This window comes from Homalodisca vitripennis, chromosome 3 (genome assembly GCF_021130785.1).
Source record: "Homalodisca vitripennis isolate AUS2020 chromosome 3, UT_GWSS_2.1, whole genome shotgun sequence".
Lineage (NCBI taxonomy): Eukaryota > Metazoa > Arthropoda > Insecta > Hemiptera > Cicadellidae > Homalodisca > Homalodisca vitripennis.
In genome coordinates, this window is record NC_060209.1 from 77,710,279 (window position 1) to 77,734,670 (window position 24,392).

A 24,392-nucleotide genomic window follows, 5' to 3' on the forward strand; every position below is an offset into this window, starting at 1 on the left:
AGCCAAAGAACATCCTATATTTTCTTTCATGTTCAATAGGAAACAATATTTCAAAAGTTTTTATTCGTAACAATATCTTTTTATCTTATTCATCTAGGGGTTACAACCTATTATTTTTAAAATCTTATTCCATAATATAGGACAACATTAGGTAATTAGTTTTAAATCAAATTAATAAACCAAATGAGCGATTTACTGTAACGTTAATTATGGTGTTTACGATTTGACAGCCACTAATACTATTATTTTTAATTGAATGGAGATATAAATATGATCATTGGAGATATTTTGGTCTTTATGGATCTTTATATTCACTTGTGTTGCTGTGATATTACCGTATACTCCACAATGCATTGCACAACTTTCATGTGAAGGCCTTAATAAATATTTTTAAATCAAACGAAAACAAATCTATCAAGTAAATTGACTTAGATCCCTGAAATTATATTACTTTTCAACTATATCTAAAGGCTAAAGAACGTAGCAATACTTACAACAATAATCTTAAAATCTTAAATTACTTTGGTAGAAACAAAATTAAGAAGTTAATGATTTTAATAACTTTTTAAAAAGGTTTTGTTTGGTCTATATTGTGCTCGCATAACAAATTTGACTAACTTCTCTCTTTAAAAAGCCGGTGGTAAAGTGATTAGGGCTGGTATGTTATTTAAGATATGTGAAAATATTATTCCCGTACCAAGTTGGTTTAAATCACTTATTTATTGGCTTGGTTAGTTAAGAAATTACTAGTTATTGGATTAAAAATCACTTATTTATTGGCTTGGTTAGTTAAGAAATTACTAGTTATTGGATTAAAAAGTCTATAGTATAGTATAATTCATTAATAATTAAGGGTACTCAGGGATCAAAAATTCATTTCTCAAATCCATTAGTAACTCATTATTTTGTTTTCTTACTAATACAATAAAATATAACATTGGAAAGCTTGTAGTAGGCCACTCCCCTGGAAATTTAGATTTATGAAGCACCCTAAATAATTAAAAATGTTGTAGATTTATTGAACTAATGAATCTAGTTGTATAACACAACTATGACAAAGATAGAAGTAATGGAATGGCTTCTTGAAGATATAAATTCTCAGTAGTAGCGAAGTTATGAGCGATATGGTTTATAGTTCCAGCGATAGTTTCAGACATTTGTTATTGTCCCTTGAAGATGCAAGTTGAATTAGTCACTATTTATTTGTAGCGAGATAAGAAATAAAAATACAATAAGCATTTTGTGTTGCAACTGAGATCATTGAAAGACTCTTGAAACATTTGAACGTGATATAATTTAACAACGTAGTACAAAATGTACAAACAAAAATATGCCCCGAAATAGGTAGGAGTGCACACTATTAAAAGAATGGTTTGTTTTTTCAAGTCTTATAATAATAATAATGTACTATAATTCAATTACTATACGAAAAGTAATATGCATAAAATGAGTTCGTCACTAACATAGTTTTCTAATGTAATACATAAACACTTCCATCCTAAAGTCACCAAGTTCTCTAATTATTCCAAATAAAAAATTCCTTCTTGATTGCTTTAATCCTTTACTTTGATCACTGGGCGTCATGTGATGTGGCTGGCCTTCCAGCATAAAATACCAAAGGTGAGACCACGAAATGTTTGCTTCACGAAGAGCCCAAGAAAGTTACTCGCTTCACGAATCTTAGAGACACGAAATTTTTCACCAAAGCCTGGTGGCAGAACTCGCGGGAGTTAGCTCCGTAACTGAGAAATGCCGATTCAGTTTAATTTAATTCACCACACTTATACCTTAAGCAAGTATCTAACTTAGCCATGTAAAATAAAACTTTTCATATATTGCATATAATACATATAATAATACTTATTATATGCAAATAGCAATAAAACATAATGAAAATATCTTCTTTAAACCTCAAACTGTGAAGTTTTGTTGTTTAACCAACATCCCATACAAGCAAATTCGTATCTGAAATATTCTGTGTAGGGACGATTTCATTTGCATCAATTCAATTTCATTTTACATGCTACATTAAAATAAACTTGTTATTAAAGAGAATTACTATGCAGATGTTAGATTATAATATTTTCAATACTTAATGGAATTATTTGCACAAGTTTTACTTTTTCAAAAACCCCCAAAATCCCTTAAAAGTGTGACATTTATCTGCGTACCCTCCAACTGTGACTGCATGTAGAGTTTTGTCGCCGTTTAGCCTGTTTTTTTATTTTCTCTAGCGTTCACAGACAAAGAAACACGCTAGTAGGCGCGGTGACTGCCAGGCATTTCCAACCAAATAACATGTTATTACAGTAAATTTTTTCATTTATATTTGAAGATTTGTTTGTAATCATATAACTAGGAAGTTGTACTAGTACGAATAGTTGCATCAGAATTGCAAGTAGCTATAATTGTAGACAACGACTTTATAGTGAATTCAGTTATGGATAAATTAAGATCTTGTGAACTCCCAATTATTGAACAAGCATTATTGTAAACGTGATATATTGTTTCAATTTATACTATCTGCAGTGATTTGTGGTTTAAACTAAATACCTAAATTGAATCTTGCTTTACCAGGCATATATTGGAGATCCATTATTAATCTATTAATATTAAATATCTATGTCAAAACCAAGTAATTAAATTGTACCAAACACCTAATGACAGATCGTCATAACATATTAGTCAAAACTAAAGTATTATATCGTACTGCTTAGTAATAAACTTCATGAAACTATTCTTCTCCATCCGTAAATGAACTGTATTACGTCACGATATAGCACTACGGTCATATCAGTGCAGAAACCGATAGATAAGCACAACAAAATCGTAATTTAGTTTAATTATATCGTTACTGGAATTAACATAAAAAAGAAAACGATTATCAGTTATTGCTTTAGATTATTGCATTTGCGTGTTAGTTTTATTGGTAATCCAAATTAGAGGGTATAATATCCAAAAATGTTTTACATCACAAATAATATATTTTTGTACTCACACTCTTCAAACCAGTTTATATAACCTGAATAAAAACTGTATAAGAATGAACCACGAAGAAAAATACCAATTATTGTAATTATATAGGTATTTGCGTAAGCGTCAGAGAAGAGGCTGGAAAAATTCTTTCTCTCTGGTTATCTGCCTCTCCACACAATATCATGAAATGAATTGAAACTTTAATAAATTGCACAAATAAATCAATATCTAATTATTTAGTTACCGTATTCATAAACAATAAACACAGTAACTTTCCTACATTTCAACAATTCATCCCGTGAAATTGATCACGTCATAAAACAGACACTGTTGTAGATAGTAGTTTGTAAAGTAAACAGATCTAGCTCCAGATATACCTTTAACTGCACTCTACACTTTAACTTTAGACGTTTGTCTCTTTAAATGCGACTGGAAGCCAACACCGGTACTTTTTATCCCGAAAGCGTGAGTAACAGCCACTTGAAGACATTCTATTCGTTCTTTAAATCCTATGCTTGTATTCTTACTTTTTAATATGTCTACCTAATCTAAAACGTGCGGTCGCTTGGCATTCGTGAACGCCTCTATTTTTATTCAGTTGTATTATATAATACTAGTGTTGTAAGGTCTAAGTAAAGTTACATCTACAAACAAAGCTACCCTTATATTTCTTTTATGGCCAAATTAAATATAGACAGAGGGTACTGATACTATAACATTACCTGATGTTTAACATGTTACGTAAAGAGACTTACCCTTACGTCATGATTTAACATGCAGGTTATAAAATAGGAAGGAAAGAGATGCTTAGAACAAAAATTACACCACCTCAAGCATTAATGATTCTATACTGGGTACATTTTTTACTGAGGCAGTGAACCTGTGGACCTTTTATTAAAGTTGGACACAATTCACTCTTCTTTAGAGTTCCCATTTTAAATACTGAGCTTTTACCATACATTCACAGGTTTTTGTGCTGCAGAAACAGAGTAAGTTCCATCCGACTATCACTTTCAGTTTAAACACCTACAGTATACTATGTTTCGCTATGACAGTAACCAACCGCAAAGTTAATATTTGGATAGATTTAATGAAAGGCTATTTATCCCACGGCCAAATGTTGTTGTCTGTTCACGTTTTAACTCTGATAATAGTCAAGCGATATCGTTACTAGAGGGGTGATAAGTGTTCTCTTTGAGCTCGTTGTATTATGAACATGTGTTGTAGATTGTTAATCAGAAATGTATTGAGTTTATACAGGGTGTATATTATGTCTGGAAACACCCAAATATATCCTTTAATAATTTAAATATAAATTTGAAACCTCTTACAATCGTGATAGAGATTGGGCATCTACTTTTTGGAACAATGTTTTGTTATGTCACACCAACGGGGGACGTCCTGCCGAGGGTATCGTGAATATTCTTAATGGAAGCCTATACCTTGTGATACATAATTTTAAAGGTAATAGCTTACTGAATTGAATGCCACAAACCGCTCAAAGGAATTATTCTATCAGAAAATAGAGCATTTTTAGTATTGAAAATTTACTGATGTTCAACAATGTAATTTTAACATGGTTCTTGCCACAAAATGTGTTACACTAATTTTTTAGCATTTTTTAAATGTTCAATTAAAATAAAATAAACAATTTATTTTTAAGCTGGTTTCATTAGTACAAATTTACCAGTTTTTATTACAATGAATAAAACTTATGAGTCACTTTCTCTGATTACTTATGAATCTGTACTTGGTGTTTTCCAGTCAGCAGGAAGGTTTAAAGAGACAAAGGTCACTAGCCTATGAGAAACATTATTGTGTTATTAATCATCTGGTCTACAGGTTTCAGTTTGTTGAGCATGGAGCTTTCACTAGACAGGTCTAAGCTTGGGAATTACAAATGGACAAAGGTCATATCATTCCTGTCGAGTTAATCAGTGTCTCTGAAGCATTGCGGTCAACAAGTTATCTAATTACAGTAGTTCAGTTTTTATTTGGCATTTTAATGGAATTGTCTGAAAGAGAACGAATTACTCTGTTGATGATGCGAGGATATGGCGATCGTCAAAGATCTTATCGGGAAGTTTGTAATTTGTTTAATGACACTTTCCCAGAAAGGAATCCCATAAGTGTTTCAACAATATCAAAAACTATTGAGCGTTTTGAAATGACAGGGAGTGTACGTAATCGGCCAAAGTCGGGTAGGATACAATCTGCAACAGATGAAGAACATGCACTATATGTTTTGCAAACATTTATTGAAGACCCACATACATCGCTCAGAAAAGCTGCACAGCAACATGATATGCACCCTATGTCTGTGAGTAAGATTTTGAAAATTAATAAATACAAACCATTTAAAGTTCATTTAGTCCAACAGTTAAGTGAGGATGATTACGACAGAAGAGTTGAGTTTTGTGAACTTGTGATGCGCAAATGTGATGACAATAGAGATTTTCTGACCAACATACTATTTTCTGATGAGGCAACTTTTTTCATAAATGGCAATGTTAACTGGCACAATTGCCGTTACTGGGCTAGTGAAAACCCACATTGGATTACTGAGTCCCATTCACAGCAACCACAAAAACTGAACGTATGGTGTGGAATTTTAGGTAACAAAATTGTTGGACCCTTTTTCATCAATGGAAATTTAAATGCCGAACTTTACTACAATATGCTCCAAAATGAAATAATCCCAGCTATTCAAATTGCATCAGGAGAATACTTTGATAATGTATGGTTTCAGCAGGATGGTGCTCCACCCCATTATGGGAGACAGGTAAGAGAGTATTTGGATTTAAGGTTTCCTCATAAATGGATTGGCCGAAGAGGAGAAATCAAATGGCCTCCAAGATCTCCGGATTTGTCACCAATCGATTATTTCCTATGGGGTCATTTAAATTCCAATGTTTATAGAAGAAAGCCTCATAATTTGGAAGACCTAAGAAACAGGATTATAGAGGAGATTGCTTTGATAACTGAAGTAATGTTAGGCAACTCTGTCGAATCATTTTACACAAGATTGGCTCATTGTCAAACCGTAGAAGGAACACAGTTCGAACAATTGCTTTGACACCAAATGCAGGTAAAACGTTTGTTGTAAGACTTTTCTAACAGCATACATTATTTTTTATTTGTAATAAGAAATCAATAACATAAGTATTTCCATAATTGTACTGTAATAAAAACTGGCAAATTTGTGCTAATAGAACGAGCTTAAAATGAAATTTTTGTTTTATTTAATTGAACATTTAAAAAAATGCTAAAAAATTAGAGTAACACATTTTGTGGCAAGAACCATGTTAAAATTACATTGTTGAACATCAGTAAATTTTCAATACTAAAAATGCTCTATTTTCTGATAGAATAATTCCTTTGAGATGCGGTTTGTGGCATTCAATTCAATAAGCTATTACCTTTAAAATTATGTATCACAAGGTATAGGCTTCCATTAAGAATATTCACGATACCCTCGGCAGGACGTCCCCCGTTGGTGTGACATAACAAAACATTGTTCCAAAAAGTAGATGCCCAATCTCTATCACGATTGTAAGAGGTTTCAAATTTATATTTAAATTATTAAAGGATATATTTGGGTGTTTCCAGACATAATATACACCCTGTATTGTTAGTTGAATTAACAAGTTTTATAACACAAAGTTGGTACGAAGAAGGTCGTGTTCACAGTTTATTAGACTTTTATATAGTAATTGGCGTCGAGAATGAGATGGGTTCAGTTCTACTTCATTGTTACAGATGCCAATACTAGATGGATCGAAACCATTCCCAAAAAATAACATCAGAGTATTTCAAGGCCTTTTGCAACATTTTAGATTCGAGTGGTCTTGTTTCAGTTTATGTTCTAGAACTTTCTTCAAGACAACTTCATAGCAGATAAAAGGACGGCACCCTATCATCCCTCTAGGAATGGCCAGGCTGAACGTACTGTTCAGAAAAAAAGCACATGAAGCTATAAAGAGTGCAGAGTCTGGTGATATCCATTTCAAAATCAACTATCACCTTACACATGTCAGGACAGCAACAAACAACACGGGTCTGTCTCCTTAGAAAACTATGTTTTCTTGGGGAATATGGACCATTCTGGGCCGGCTGGTAGGTGTAAGGAGATCGAAGGCCAACGTAACAGGAAAGTAAATAAACAAGTCAAACTTACATTTCTATATTCATTTTATATAGAATAAAGGTAAACAAAACCCATATTTATCAGTAGCTTTTATGGAATTCTGTTATTTATTCCAGTACTTCAGCGTGAACTTATGGAAATAATACGTAGTATATATCTGGAAACGTTCAACCGATATTTATTAATAGATGCAGTAAATAGAAAAACTATTTTAATTTAAATATATAAAATAAACAATTCGCGCACTACCACTCTTTCGGAAATTAGGGCATCTATTAGTAAAGTGGTTTGTGGGAGTTATTGAAACGCCTTCAATATCTTGCAGACAATAACATAGCTCTTTAGCAAATCACGTTGTTTATTTTCAGGCACAAGTAGCATGGCGTAAAGAGCAGTTATATTATATCTCGTACCTTATTGTTCTAGAACTGGGGCTAACATAAAAATTCTATGGTTCTATGGATTATGGAGTAAGTAAGTAAAAAGTAAGTAAGTAAAGTAGTTTTATTTTACCGAGCGAAGTTAGGGCTAAGAAGCCCTCTCTAACACTTAACCTGAGGACCAACGACTTAAAGGTGATTTCCAAACCACCAACAATGGCCGGGCAGACGGTGTGCTTGCAAGGACAGGATCGCTCAGCGGTCACCCATCCAAGCAGCAGCCAAGCTCGACGTTGCTTGATCCGGTCATCTTGTGATAACCGTTATAACCGCTACACTACGCCTTTGGTGTAGTTATGGTTATGTATGATAGTGCAAACAATATTCACTCATTAGTTGACTGTCGTTTTCATAGTCTTTACTAATGCAACTAGGAATATTCGGAATTGTTTAAATATAGTTAAGATAAGATTAACCTAAAATTATGATTATATACATTCCGATTTTAAAAATATATATGTACAAATTTTTTTAAATTACATTATAAACTTGAATATGTTTTTACATTAACATTTTAACAGCTATTAATCAATAAATGCAGGTTTAACATATAAAATAGGTTGAAAGGATTTTTTAGAGAAAATTTCAAAGAAATGACGAATATTTTGATAAACTTATATCTAACTTTGAGATTTTGTATTTTTAGGGAAATCAAGATGAAAATGAAAATGTTGTCTTTATTTACGTAACGTCATCAATTCCAGGTCCATTAGGGTCCTCTTTTTCTTCCATAACGTCTTACATAAGGAACAAGGGATGTAAGTTACTATAGAATCACAAACTCTTAATTTTAGTATTGTAATTGGAACAAAAATCCTCCTTAAAATATATGACGATAAATACTTCTTCACCTTCAAACGTGTCAGATCCAACAAGTATATATTTAGGTATGCCGATTGCTCTCTAAAGATTGCTACGCTTTTAGTGAATATTTTTTTATTATTTAAATATTATATCAAATATTGTGTAAATATATTACACGGACACTATGCATAGCTGAATATAACCTTCATACTACATGCTGCACCGATTCCTACCTTAAAATATCATTTCTTAAAATTCACCTGATATTAATTTATATCTATTTTAGGATTTAAATGAGATATTGATAGTTTAAATTTTACGCAGATGCACTTATATATTAACAACTATTTTTTAACATCATCTTTGTATGCTCTATTACTTAAAAGGATCAAGGTAAGGTACACGCACTAATATTGTTTTCATGCTTTTTAGTTATCCTGTGATATGGAACGATGGCAAATATCCGGAAAAAATCATGTTTCCTTCACAATCTTTCCATCGTCAAAATAATATTCAAGATTAAATATTTGAGTATTTTGTTTATTAGACACGATTTTCGAGGAAAACATAGATTTATATGTCACAGAAGGTAATGGTACTACCTTAATGACACCATACGTGTTATATTAAACTTCCTTTCAAACTTTGTTATTTGAAAATACCATGCTTAGAAGTATTTAATAGAACCTTTAACAATTAAACTAATTATATGAGTGTGTGTAATTTTAAATTTATTTTTTTGTTTATTTTATTTTATTCTGTATATGTTTTACAAGTGTACTTGACAAAGTTGTACATGAAACAATTGTAGTTTTCTTTTGAAACTGCTCTAAGATATATATATATATATATATATATATATATATATATATATATATATATATAATTTAATATATCTATATATATTAAATTGAATCGGAAAAAGTAAGGGCTCTGTGGTGTAATGGTAGCACATGCAAGTGAGAGATCAGGGTTCGACTCCCGGCGGAGCAAGTACTTTTTGTGATTGAATTTTTATTGAAATTATATATATATATATACAGGGTGAGCCGGGTCAAATTCTCGTGCCCCTTTCGGTTTTCGCAAGACGTCCTTTCAATTGTTGAAAGAAGCTGTTATGCAGCCTCCTGTGTTGGCTATGCCGGATTTTGCTCGAAAATTCGTCTTACAAACTGATGCGTCCTCCTTGGCTATTGCGGCGGTGTTGTCTCAGGAGGTGGATGGCGTCAGGCAGCCAATTGCTTATGCTTCACGCACATTGACACCCTGTGAAAAAAAGAGTTCATCTGTTTATGAGCTGGAGTGTTTGGCTGTTGTGTTCGGAATAAATAAATTTCGAAGGTTTTTAGAACATAAAGAGTTTCTCCTTGAAACCGACAACCAGGCACTATCTTGGCTCCTCGCTCATCCTCGTCAGCTTGGGAAAATTGCTCGTTGGGTCGTTCAAATATCTTCCCTTAAATTTACTGTGCAACATGTGCGTGGCACGTAAAATATCATTGCCGATACGCTTTCTAGGATGTACCATACTCCCGGCGACCAACTTCAGGATTTGGAGCCGGTATGTGGGGCTGTGCTGCTTGACTGTCCTCTGGCCTTTTCGGATATCCTCCCTCATCAACTAAATGATCCCGAGCTGGCCAATATAATCTGTGAGCTTCAAGGGGGAGGTGCCCACCCCCCGTACTTTCTGTCCCAAGGTACCCTTTGCTGTCGAGCTAGGCAGCGGGGAAAGCCCAAATTAGTGCTGCCAAGTCTTCTTGTACCGATGGTTTTTCATTATTTCCATACTTCTCCCGTGGGCGGTCATTTAGGTATACATAAAACCATCGCGAAGATTAGGGACCTCTTCATTTGGAAGGGCATGGATCGGGACATTGCGGCTCGAGTACGGTCATGTCAACTGTGCTCGTTAAGCAAGCCCGCCCAGAACGCTAAGCTGGGTCTGTTGTCATCTGAAGTGGCGGAGAGACCTCTGGAGAAGCTTTTCATCGACTACGTTGGGGCTTTCCCTCGTAGCAAGTCAGGTAATAAGTTCCTGCTTGTCTGTGTAGATGCTTTCTCCAAGTTCGTCTGGTTGTTTCCGTTACGAAGCGCCACAGCTCAGCTCACGACTAAGGTGCTCCGTACCAATCTTTTCCAACATTTCGGAATTCCCGCCACTATAGTATCCGATAATGGAACTCAGTTTTTGTCCAATGAATTCAAGAGAATGTGCTTTGGACACGGTATCCGCCATGTGACGACTTCGCCTTACTACCCACAGCCCTCCCACGCAGAGCGTTTTAACCGTAATCTGCGATCAGCCCTCATCGCTTTCCATGCTAAAAATCACGAGACGTGGGACCAAGAACTCCCTTGGATTCAATTTGCTTTTAACACAGCTGTTCATGAAAGTCACAAGGCGGTGCCCTTCAAGTTGTTGTTTGGGTTTCCACCCAACAACCCCTTGGCTAATATTTGGAGGATTGGGGACCTTCTGCCACTGCCTTGTACTTCTGATGTTGCTAGCACTTGGGCAGCTGCCCGGCGAAATCTTTTCAGGGCTAGGGAATTGCTGAGGAGGAAGTATAACAAGGGGCGTGTGGCTAACCCTTTCCGAGAGGGGGAACTTGTATATTGTAGAGCTCATCCGACCAGTTCGGCCGTGGACAAAAGGGCTGCAAAGTTGTCTTATCGGTGGACAGCCCCCCACCGTATCTTTAGGTTTCTGACTCCGGTGACGGCTCTGTTGGGAGATCCCCAAACCGGCAAGGTTTATCGAAAGGCACACATTTCTCATCTAAAGCCTTGCCGGGGAATTCCTTAACTGGGGAGAGCTTCTTGAGTTTCCTTGTTGGAGAGGGGAGTCTCCCTTTTGGGGGGGGGGTGTCTGAGCCGGGTCAAATTCTCGTGCCCCTTTCGGGTTTCCCTACTCTTTTTTGTTATAATGTTTTATTTTGTTGTTGGTGTTTGCTCTCGTTGACTCTTCGAGGCTTTGGTGTCGTCTGCGACTGGATCGAGAGAGTAGCGACTTTCACTTCTGTTCAGACCGTTACTAGTGAAGTTTATTTTGTTTTTACCCTTTTATTTAGTTTTGGGTTTTGTTTTGGGTTTTGTTCTGCCCCAAATGTCTGGCTAAACACGGCTGTGTCAACTGACGAGGTTCACGAGCTCCAGCTCCAATGTCCGCCTCTCCCATGATTCTTGGGCCTGGTCCTTACACCGGTGCCATGGCGGGCTACTAAGGTTTTCCTACCTGAGGACATTATTTCTCTGTGATACCCTGCTGTGATATTGTCTCAGTGTGCCTGTTATTTAAGTATTGTTATCCAGTTTGCTATCTAGTTTTAAGTAGTTAAGTTTAGGTTAATTCTATCCTTTCAGGAACCCGCCCTGTGCCACAGGACTCCGGGTGATTTTGGCTTTTCCTGTTTGAAATTTGGCGCTCTAAATTCTATCTAACTTAAATTTATAAAGATTTTTAATTTTATCCATAAGTCTGGGTTGACCACTTATAGTTTGTTCTCCAGGTGCACCTGAGTAGGCAACCTTTCTGGGTAGTTTTGTCTGCGTTTGTCCCCTTGTTTTTTTTTTCTTCTCAAATATATGTATATTTTCACTATGGCTGGCCATCCACGTTCTTTCTTTGCCTTTCCTTGCTCTCTCTCCGTGAGTCGGGCCCCGCTCCGCTCCAATGGGAGCACGTTCTTTGTTAAGCTAGCTTGGTACGGGCGAGCGGAAGCGGGGTGTGGCTCAAGGGTTAATAAAAAGTCTGGAGACCCCCCGACTAATATTGTAACGGCTCACACGAGAAACTAAACTCGCCACACATTTATTTTATATTATGAGGTACTTTTTGGGCATAATTACTGCTTCATTCACAAACCCAAAATGGGGGATTTTGGGGGCAGCTCAAACATTTTAAATGTAAAGCTCCATCAAGTGACCTGTAATTTTCAAGCCTCTGATAAAAGAAATTGAAAATGTTTCTAAGCCAGAATAAACTACTTACAACATAGGAATAAGTAACTTTTGGGGCAGCTAAAAACTGTCACTTTAAAGCTGTCAAAAATTACCTCATAATACAATATAAATGTGTGGCGAGTTTAGTTTTTCTCGTGTAAGCCGTTACAATATTAGTCGGGGGTCTCAAGACTTTTTATTAAACCTGTATATATATAATTTCAATAAAAATTGAATCACAAAAAGTACTTGCTCCGCCGGGAGTCGAACCATGATCTCTCACTTGCCGGGTGCATGTGCTACCATTACACCACAGAGCCCTTACTTTTTCCGCTTCAATTATCGTATTTGGGCGTATCTGTCACATATGCGTTTAAATAAGCAAACTAACATAATGATCGGAAGAACAAATACCTGTCAAACGACTTGTATTTATATTAAATTGTATAAATGGCAATGGCCTTATTTAATTTCAATAAACACTGAATCACAAAAAGTACTTGATCCACCGGGATCGAACCCGGATCTCTCACTTGCCGGGTGAATACACACACACACACACTCACATATATATATATATATATATATATATATATATATATATATATATAATTCGTTTAATGGTTAAAGGTTTGCTATATCTAATATAATTATTATTTTTACTATACACTATACACTTAATAAGTGAACAACTATAAAGGGTGTGATAGTTGAAATAAATAAAACTTACCGATAAACTCTATAAAGTGTGAAAAAGAACATAAACCCATTCAAATGCATGCTGATGGTATAGATATTACTCTAAGTCACATTCAAATTAAATTCCTTATGAAATATTTTTCATCCTTCTTAATTTTTCACGTATGAAAGTGTTTATTGTTTATTTACCCCACATATAAAAAATTAAATACAATTTAGCACTCATTTGACTTATTTTTCATAAAATACTGTATTTAAATTCTTAGGCGGATTTTAATTACTGAGTGACCTATGTGAAACGATGCAAGTATTATATTTTTGTGAATTTTATTTTAATGCATAACGTTTAAACATTGTATTTTTATATCTAAAATATCATTTTACCTTTTGTTCCAAACAATATCTGGGCACAAAAACTACTAGAATGCGTATTACAGCAGATCATGTAATACTGATAAAAATGGAAAAATCTTGTAGCTAACGTTATTGAAACTATTTTGTAAACTCTTACTTGCGGAGGTCTTGTAACACTTACTGGGAATTAAATCAGCAGATTTTGCCATATTTTTGGTTGAATTTATATACATATTTATACAATCTATTTCTATATAAAGTAAATAAGAACTACCACTAGTTAAATTAAAATAGATATATTATTTACAAACTAAACTATATTATTAATAGACCTTGTTATGGTTAAATACCTTGTACAATATTAACGTGACCAAACAAAAACAAACCACCAGGAGTTTAATAATTAAAGCACGGATATTCCTGATTACGTGAAGCTTAACTGCTCCGAAAATATAATTAATTGTTTTATATTACTTATTGATAAGTGAAATAGTTATGTCACGCATTTTTAATAAATATTTAGTTTCAGTTATAATTTGTATAGCCTCTGATCTATTTGAAGTTATCTTAATCAAACAATGTCTAATGTTGAAAGTACAATTATCAACTACATTTGCCATATGTTTCTAGTAGTCAGTGCTCCACTTAATATTAAACAAAAGCGAAGATAACTTTAAGTTTAAATTCCTCAAAAGGTTAATAATCCATATACCTAGAATGTATTTTTGATTGCAATGTATAATTATACTGATAAAGTGTTATTTTTATTTTTATTACTCATTTAAAAATACCCTCCAGAAAACAAACCTATTCTGTCAAAAAAGAAATCTCAACATTTCATTGTCTTCTACATATTTCATTTTAAATTTAAAACCATAGAACATTAAAAATTCACATATATAGATTAAAACTTGATTATAAATAAATATACCAAGATGTTTTACCTAATATTTATCATTATTATTAATAACCTGCTGTTGCTTAATATTTTATATGATATAATTTTTTTAATTGCTTAACAAATATTACTTCTTTGTAATATACTATTTATTTCATATACTGTACCACTATAAGACTTATATTAAGGACTTCTGAAGGGAACATAAAATAGTATGTTTTACATACTCTGTTACAAACGTCTCGTTATACATTCATCAGAACAACATGATACATTATTGATGACGTAGCTTATGTTACATTCGATTAGATATTTTATCTCCATCTTCTTTTTACCGTTAGAATAAATTTTTTTTTAGAGGATCTTAGTAATGGATTTTATATAAATAATAAAATAAATTTTAATATTAACCATTCGGTATAACCTATAAGACAATTAAAAACATTAGAGAGAAATCTTTTATGGTTTTCAAAAATACTGTTATTTTATTAAGAACTAAATAGTAAAAGTAAATAAGTACCTAACAATAATAAGCAATGTAATTGCCCAACAACTGTTCGTATCTGAATTACAACCATTTTACCATTAATTTTATACAATATAAAATAATGCAAGAACATATTAATATATGATATTTTTTTTAATGTTTTATTTATCAACTTACAACAAACAATTTTTTTACCAAACCAGGTAACAATGAAAAATATAGTTAAAAAAGAACAACCCTTAGCCAAACATCGATATTTGCCATACTTTACAAAGTCAGTTACAATGTGGACGGGTGGTGGCAAGCAGCTGATCTCTTTCACTTTCATTTGAAACAAACTAATCAAAACCTAAAGGCGGAATTAGTTTACAGATCGTGCCTTTAAATGTATCACTCATTCAAAATGAATTTACTAAACAAAACGCCTTCAGTCCGTGTACCTTATTACTAAACCAATATCAATTATCTGACGTTTAATACTTTTTGTATGTCACTAAAGTGATTGTTTTTATTTCCCTATATATCCGTGACCTTTTGTGTTTATTTGCAGTTAATCTGTTCTGAAAAACATAATTTCTACCTAAATTATGTTTTTTTATATAACAAACAAATTATTTCATTTCATTCCAAGTGTTTAAAATTTAAATTGCAATAATACTCAACAATCTGAAAAAGTAGATAGGTATTGATAATCACAAGTTTTGATTATGACATGAACTTGTTCGCTAAAAATTTGTTGAAATTAATTTAAAACATCTTGTGGAAAAACTATACATTCCATTTACAAGGAAATTGCTTGATTACAAGCTTTGGTAAAACATATTTGGATGAGATGCATGGCATACACTTGTAATGTACACAGCGCACTAGTTCACTATGGTCCTATTGTTAGCACTAAAATTACTGAATGTAAAATTAAATTTACATAGGAACATGGCCTTCTTTTGTGTGACTATTACAATATAAATTTACAATTCAATAATTTTATCACATTTTCCAATTTTATAGTTAAGTTAAAAATTTCTCATGGAACATCCAATAATTTCTTCAAATTTCAGTAGGAAACTAAATTTCAAAAATTTATATTCCTGAAAATATTGTTCTTAACGTATTCATTTAAAAGTTACAGACTGCAGTTTTTTTTAATGTATGTTTTGCTATAATGAAGAACGGCATTGTGTAAATATTCTCAAATTAGATAGGCGTGATGTTATTGTAAAGTGTATTCGTATAATGTTTGAGGACTACTATACTGATTCGTTCAACTGAATGAATAACATATAGGGATAAATAAATATAATCATGGCAGATCTTTATGGTCGTATACTTATTCACCCGTATTCTGTATAATCCGTAATACGTACAACCTCTATGTGAAACCCTTAATATTGTTTTAAGTAATAAATTCATGTCTGTCTTGTAAATTACCATAAAACGCAAAACCCATATCCTTTCTCCGTGATACCAAATGACTGAAATACATAGATCTTCCTTCAATACTATGCATAAACATTTTAAAATGTTAAGAGAAATCGGAGAAACAAACGTAAAAAGTTATTTATGTTAACTTAACTTAACATAAATGAGTTATATACTTCTTAGCAATTTATAGAATTTTGTTTGGTTTACTTTGTACCAGATAAAAAATTAAGCAAACTGCTCTGATTGTTATGTACGATAGGAGAAAATAATTTCTGTACCAAATTTTGTGTATTATTAGACCACTTATTTAATTTTCTGGTAAAATAAGGTAGTTATAAAAAAAATTATACAAAATACAATCTATACCGTCAATAATAAATGCTACACCGGGATAATATATTCTATTTTACTAATGCACTAGTAACTCATAAAATTTTGTCTCCTGTAGATTTAAAAAAGGAATTATTGGACGTCTTTATCGGGAACTCTAGATTTTATGCAGCATCAAATATTTTATGTACAACTACTGCGTTTTAAAATTAAATTTAGCACGCGAGTAATATAAAAAAAAAACAGTGCTTCTGGAAATACGTTTATGAAAGACATTTCAAAGGTACTGGAAGAGCTTCTTGAAAATATAAATTCTCAGAATTAACAAAGTTGAGAGCACTATAATAGAGCATAGTTCCAGGGATAGTCTCAGACGTGTTTTATGAGCTATTGAAAACTCAATAAGTATTTATAATAATTAATTAATAAGTATAAGTAATTAATTCATTTATCACAATATTACATAAAGAACATTTTATATTGTAACTGAGATATTTAACACTCCTGAAACATTTTAATAATATATAATTTAACCATGTATTACAAACTCTATGACCACGAAAAAACATAGTTACGTGAGAGCGTAAACCAATAAAATGTTTACCATTTCAGGTCTAATAATAATTTATTACACTTAAATGATTACACAGAAAATACGATGACTTAGATTTGTGCTGACCAACATAATCTTCCTAACGTAATTCTTCAAAAAATGCCCTTACTCTAGTTTTGTTCCGTAAAATAACCACTTAATTTCTAATATCTCTAAGTTCTCCAATAATTCCAAAATAAAAAGGTTTCTTTTTCTCGATTACTTCCTTCTTTCCAACTGATTCATTCAGCCTCCTGGGGCCAGCACGCCTTCATGCAGAAAATACCAAAGGTAAGACTATGACACGTTACCTTCAAGAAGACACCAAGAAAGATACTAGCCCACGAGTGTTAGCTAGACAAAAGGAGTCACGACGAACCTGGTGCCAAAGCTCGCGGGAGTTCCCTCTGTGACTAAGAAATACCAATTCAGTTTAACGGAACACACTATATTTTTACTGTAAGTGGGTGTCTAACTTAGTAATTTAAAATAATATGAGAAGCGTTTATAATGATTGTTTCGTATTACCATTGCATACAACATTATTTTTTATAACTTATTTACACCAATAATGATAAAATATTGCATAAACTTTCTCCTTTTAAATATATGTTGTGATTTATAACAACACAACAAAAATAACAAGAAGTTCTGTGTTGAGAAATCGATTTGATTCCCATTAAATAAATTTCATTTTTGTATTACACCTAAAAGGATCTCGTTTTCAAAGATAATGACTGTGTATATTATTTTGTTATGTTATTTTCATTATTTATTGGGATATACATTGAACACCATTTATTATTAGGAAAACCCCAAAATCCTTCAAAAGTATTATATTTATCTGTGTATCCTCCAACTGTGACTGCATATCGAATTTTGACGCCATTCAGTCTGTACTTTTTATCTTATCTAGCGCTCACACACATAGAAACACGCTAGTACGCGCGGTGCACTGTCGGGCATTCCCCACCAAATAACATGTCATTACAGTATACTATTCTTAATTTGTATTTTAATCATGAAACTAGGAGGTTGTACTGATACAAATATTTACATTGATACTTCATAGTGAATTAATTCATTTATGGATAAATTAAGATCTTGTGAACTTCAATCTATTAAACAAGCATTATTACAAAACGTGATATATTGCTTCAATTTAGACTATCTGTAGTGATTTGTGGTTTACACTAAATACTTCATTAAATCTTACTGTACCAGACAAATATTTGTGACCCATTATTATTCCATTAAGTTAAATTATCCAAATAATTAAATTGAACCTAACATCTAATGACAGATCTTCGTATGCTATTATTAGAATATTAGCCTTCCTATTAAAACCCCCAAGGAAATATTTGGTCATGTCAAAACTAAAGTATTACATCGTACAGCTTAGTATTAAACTCCATGGAACTGCCCTTTCCATTCGTAAATGAATTAGGTTATATGAAACATACGGTTATATTAGTGCGGAAGGTGCGAGATAGAGATTTGCTCTGATAAGGGCATAAAGCCTAGATCAACGTAACCACAAAAAACCCTTGTTTAGTGTAAATAAATCGTCATTGGAATTAACCTAAAAAGAAAACGATTATCAGTGATTGATTTAAATTATTACATTTGCATGTTCATTTCATTGTAAACTACATTAGAGGGCATAAATATCCCAAAATGTAATATATCACAAATGATATATTTTATGTCTTCACTCCCTTCAAACCAGTTGTTATAAACGTGAAGAATCTGTAGAAGAATAAACTACTGAGAAAAAGACCAATTATTTTAATTATATAGATGCATGAAGCTTCGTTTCTCGATAGGCAACACAGAGTTCGATGATGGTGAATATCACTGCACATTGGATTTTGCTTAGTGCTAGCGAATAGTTTTACATGAATGTTATGTGTAATTAAGATGGCAATGTGTAATTCCAGAATATATAAATTTCTAAACAAACTGAGTACAGTCATGTAAGGTTTTAACATGGCAAATTTTTATTCATTAAGTGTAAATAAAAATAATAGAGTAAAATTCAACATTAGAAGTAAGTGACAAGATGTAACTTCAGTGCAGTCTTGCGTTGTAGTGCCCTCCCTAGCTCACTGTAACTTTTATTATTTGAACTCTGTTTTGAGACCTAACTTAATGCAATTCTTTATTTTCTGTATTCCCGAATGTCTATGTAACTATACGATGGACTATTCCAGAATTAAATAAGCTATAGATATAAAATTCTGCAAGTAACCTCAGCGAAGCCTGTCACGCGATTACCTTGGTCTGTAGGTGCCGGAACATTTGTTATATAAGTGTGTAAAGCTAAAAAATATAACATTGTTGTAATTTATTTCCTCTTTTGATGCTCTTACAGAATCTTATAAAACTTCACCAAATAATTTGCAAGAAATTTAAATATTTTCTTAAGGAATATCCTTTTTATACATTTCAAGAAAACCTGGATTGTGTGTTTATGCAATGCAAACTTGCTTTCAGTTCCCGGACTACAATACTAGTTATGTGTGCATCGCAATGAGTTAGGTCATATTTAGAAGCCTTAATTTAAGTAGATTACTTCACAATTAAAATCTGGTAATGTCAATATCATAAAGCATTTAAATATGTATTAATGAATAGGGTATTCACTTACTTTCAAATATATTATATACAACTACATTTTAAATTATTTTGAAACAATAAAACCTACAAACATATAAAATAAAAAGAATGACATATTTGCATTACAAGTCAGCCATGATATTTAAGTATAAATATATTGATATTTTTAACTTACACTCCATACTGAAAAGTAAAAATAAAAAATAATAGATAATCAACTTATAATTCATATGAAAATTACAAAATTAGTAAGATAGGTAAATAAATATGTATATTTTGTTTAATTATTTATACATATTTATTATGGAAAATCATTGCAGTTATTGGAAAACTAAAGTAACACTCTTCCTCTTATCAGAATCAGAATAAAAGTGACGAAATTATATGCAAGTTTGTCTTTTTAAACATACGCATGCACTTTATTTCTTAATTAGGGTTAAGCGTCATTTCTACTTATAGAACCAAACCATTTTCCTGGTTAGTTCAACAAAATAAACTCAACTCAATACTCTTTTGGACCGCAGTAACTTTTCAGCTGTACGTAAAGTTATATATTTTCTTTATCGGGACAAAAAAGCAAACTATCACAATGGAACTTGAAAAGATTAAGACAGAAATTACATTAAAATAGACTAAAGTAGATGCTTTTTAATCGGAATTGGTTATTGTGGGTGTATACTTTCTTGATCGGGGAACAAGTTAAACTCAACTATGACATTTTAAATATCTTAAATACAAATTTATATAAACAGACGTAACTTGGCACTAAAATAAAACCACTCAAATTTTTGTTTAATATTTTATTATTTTTAATCTCTCAACCTTGAATTTTTAAATAATATATACCTGATATGTCTTCTTATGTTTTAAAATATTGAAGGGCTCCATCATATTCCATCATAAAAGTTTTCAATAAGAAATCTATGGCCTTCGATTTTAATTTCGTGTGAAGCCGCGGGTAACTGATAGTATATTTATATAGTTATATATATATATATATATATATATATATATATATATATATAAAGGATATATAAACTTCCCTACATCCTCTCCATGAGATTTTTGGTGTCATAAACCAGATAGAGCCGTAGATAGTTGTTTGTAAAGTGAACAGATCAGGCTCCAGATATAACTTTAACTTCACTTAAGGCTTTAACTTCAGCTGTTTGTCTCTTTAAATCGGATTGGAAGCCAACACTGGAACTTTTTATCCGAAGGCGTGAATAACACCCCCTAGAAGACATTCTATTAGTTCTTTAAATCCTATGTAAAGTTTTTAACAATCTCTTCTGGTTGAAAAAATACATTTTTACCTAATATAAAACGTGTGTGGTATGAAATTATAGATGGCCCATATGCGCATACTTCCAATTTTATTGTAATAATAATTTTCCCATGTAACTAAAATTAAATTCATAATTAAAAAAATAGTTGTTAATGTTGGATTACAGATATTATAAAATGAAATCAAGTTTAACACATGATGTGAGAAGGTTCCATCTTATAACATAAGCTTGAATAGTCAAAGGAAAGAGTGATCCTTACAAAACATAGTTTAGCGTCAAGTATTAACGATTTGTTACTGAGCAAGCCTATCTTTATACTGACATGAAATTAAATCATAAATTTTAAAATCCAGGTAAATATGTCCCTCACAACCCTTGGTTGAATGCTTCCGCATAATCTGATTTCTTCGAAACTTTGCAATGACACGCAGCTGCAGGTTAAAGGTTCAACACAATCCTTATTGAAACAAGCATCTTTACAGGTTGTGTTTTGCTCAAAACAGTGGTTTTACTTAGAATACTTTCGATTTCATCCTACTACCACTTTCAGTTTAAACTGTCCGGTATCTTAAGTTTCGCTATGCCAATAAATAAAGTACTAGGTCAGTGGTTGAAACCGTTGGAGAGTATTTAATGAATGACTGTTTCTGCCACAGCTAACTGTTGTTGCCTGTTTACAAATCTCATGTCAGCCGAGCAATATTGTAGCTTGAGTGGAAAACAAAAACATTATTCATCAGAAGGTTTTATGGAAGTCTCTGTTTTGGACAGTGTGTTTGGGTATCCGGAATTAGTATTTATTCAATCAAAACTTAGTAAAGGACAAAATAAACTGAGAAGTGATTCTAAAATAAATAAATATTAATAAACATAAAAAAACTACAGAAACGAAGAAATTTATTAGTTAAGTGTTTTGTGTGTGTTACTGAAACGCCTTCTATAACCTGATGGCAATATCATAGCTCTTCAGCGGAGCACGTTATTTATAATCAGGCACCACAAGAATGGCGCGTAAAGAGCAGTAATATTATGTGTCGTTCCATATTGGTTCTGATCTATTTTTAAACTAATCGATACTTTTAAACCTTCTTCAATATTATACAATTTAAAGGCTCCTTGTGTATTATTTAGTATGACCATACATTTAATATTTATTTATTTTTATTTAAAACTTTAAAAAATATCTTAAGGAAAGGAATATATATAATATATATATATATATATATATATATATATATATATATATATATATAATGTTATGAACTCCACATTATAGGGCTATCTTTGTGTTAGAATAATAAATTGTAAACTAAAACCCTTTTAATAATAGGGTTTTAGTTTACAATTTATTATTCTAATATATATATATATATATTTATTTATTTATTTATTTATTTATTTAGAGTATTGGTCTCACTTTAATCTCGCCTATAACGACTAAAGATGAAAAATGTTACACTATTATATTAACAATATTATTTTAACTCAAAACGTTATATATCATCGAGTTCTACCACGATTGGAAGTAGAAATTTGCTGGAAATACTGATTATGATTATGTACGATGTCACGATAAGCCGCAAATCACTAAATCACTAATTGTCTGTATGCCCTTCACTAATGAACCTATTACTATTTGGAACTGTTTAACTATAATTCATTTCAACAACAATGGATAACTCATATAGGTTTCTTTACAAGTAATATAATCAATCTGAGAGTTCAATCTGATCAGCTGTATGTAACAAATTAAAACCATCTTTTACCGATCGACCATAAGTATAATAATACCACATAAAACACTAGGCTAGGAAAAACAAATGTCTCACAACTCTAGTGAGATAGAGATGAGATAGTCTAGGATCCGAGATCCATTTGCGTTATATAAACACACATTGTGTTTCTTCACATTGATTGATAAATTTCATCTAATTACGTTGCCCCTTTTATTAATATCCTCGGTTTGTACGTTGATGTTAAGCTTAAAAACATTTAATGTAAAAAACTTATTATTTCATATTTGTAACCCATTCTATAACCTCATAATTTGATCTCCAACACAATAGGCGCCAAAGACGACAAAATTGTCAATTTTTGTGAGAATGTTCTCTATTAATTTCAAGAAAAACTCAGATTCTCTGCCCTTATACAATGCAAATTGTTTCTTACAGCTTGGACAAAAATCAATTATCTGTTTAAAAAAAGGAAAATAGCTAAATAGGGTGTTTTTGTTAGGATATTACTTTCCGCCTTTTTACTGCATATAAATTTTTAATATCAATCCTCTACTTTAAATTTCATAATTCTCACAAATTAGGATCTTTAAATGTTTACGTGTGCTGAGAATAAAGTCTGAATTTGTCACGATAAAGTCCTTTCCTCTCTCTTATATCGTTTTACAAGACACATGCCAGTAGATTTACATTTATCGTGGGGACAATTTCCAACACAGGACCTACATGTAAGTTTATTAACAAATACACATTTGAGGTTGAAACAGAATTTAAGCCCAGTTTAGAAGCTTTCACTGGGATTTCATTACATTTAGGGCTTTTAGAGGGCACATTTTCGCAGAGAATTTAAACGGATTGCCCCCAGGGATATTTGTTGTGAAAACAGTAAACACAGCGTAAAAATGTTTGTTCACGTTTCAAAGAAATACTTGATTGAAATCGTTCATTTTGTAACATATCTAAAACATATATACTATTTTACAATTGTATTGTGTTAACCCAAAATTCCTTTAAGTAAATATAGATAATGTTGTAATATATTTTTTGTCTCAAGAAAAACCGGATACTGTCCTTATAACAATGTTGTACATGTTAATTAGCATGGTTGTTAACCATGAATGCATTTAACCTTGTCATTGTTCGAGTAGAGAACCACCACAACACCATAATTCTACTCATATTTAACTCATTATTATTTAGTAATTACACTTTAAAATCTTTTTAATTCATTAACTACTTTTATAGGGGTTTATAGGCTATTTCTTCAGCATCATTCGCATCATTTTTTATAATTTTGTTTTTTTGAAACTAAAACTTCAAAATATTATATTACTGAAAGAGTAATTTTTTTTTTGTGTTCCCATATTCTAGTTTTTGTTTATCTAGTTTAAAAGTAACACATTCCAATGTATAAATTATATAAACTTTTTATCTTTTGAATAGAATATTTTACAAATTAAATGTCTAAAAACTAAATTAGTCTAATTTGTCTGATAAGACTAGAACTTTCAATAACAGTTGTACAGCTAGTGAGAAACTTAATGTAGTTGTCCAGTCTATTAACAGGCAGGAGTACTGTCCTCCCCTCCTCCTCGACAACAGAGTAACAGTCCGGTCGGCTGTTTAAAGTGCCAATTCACCGCATCTGGGTTGTTAA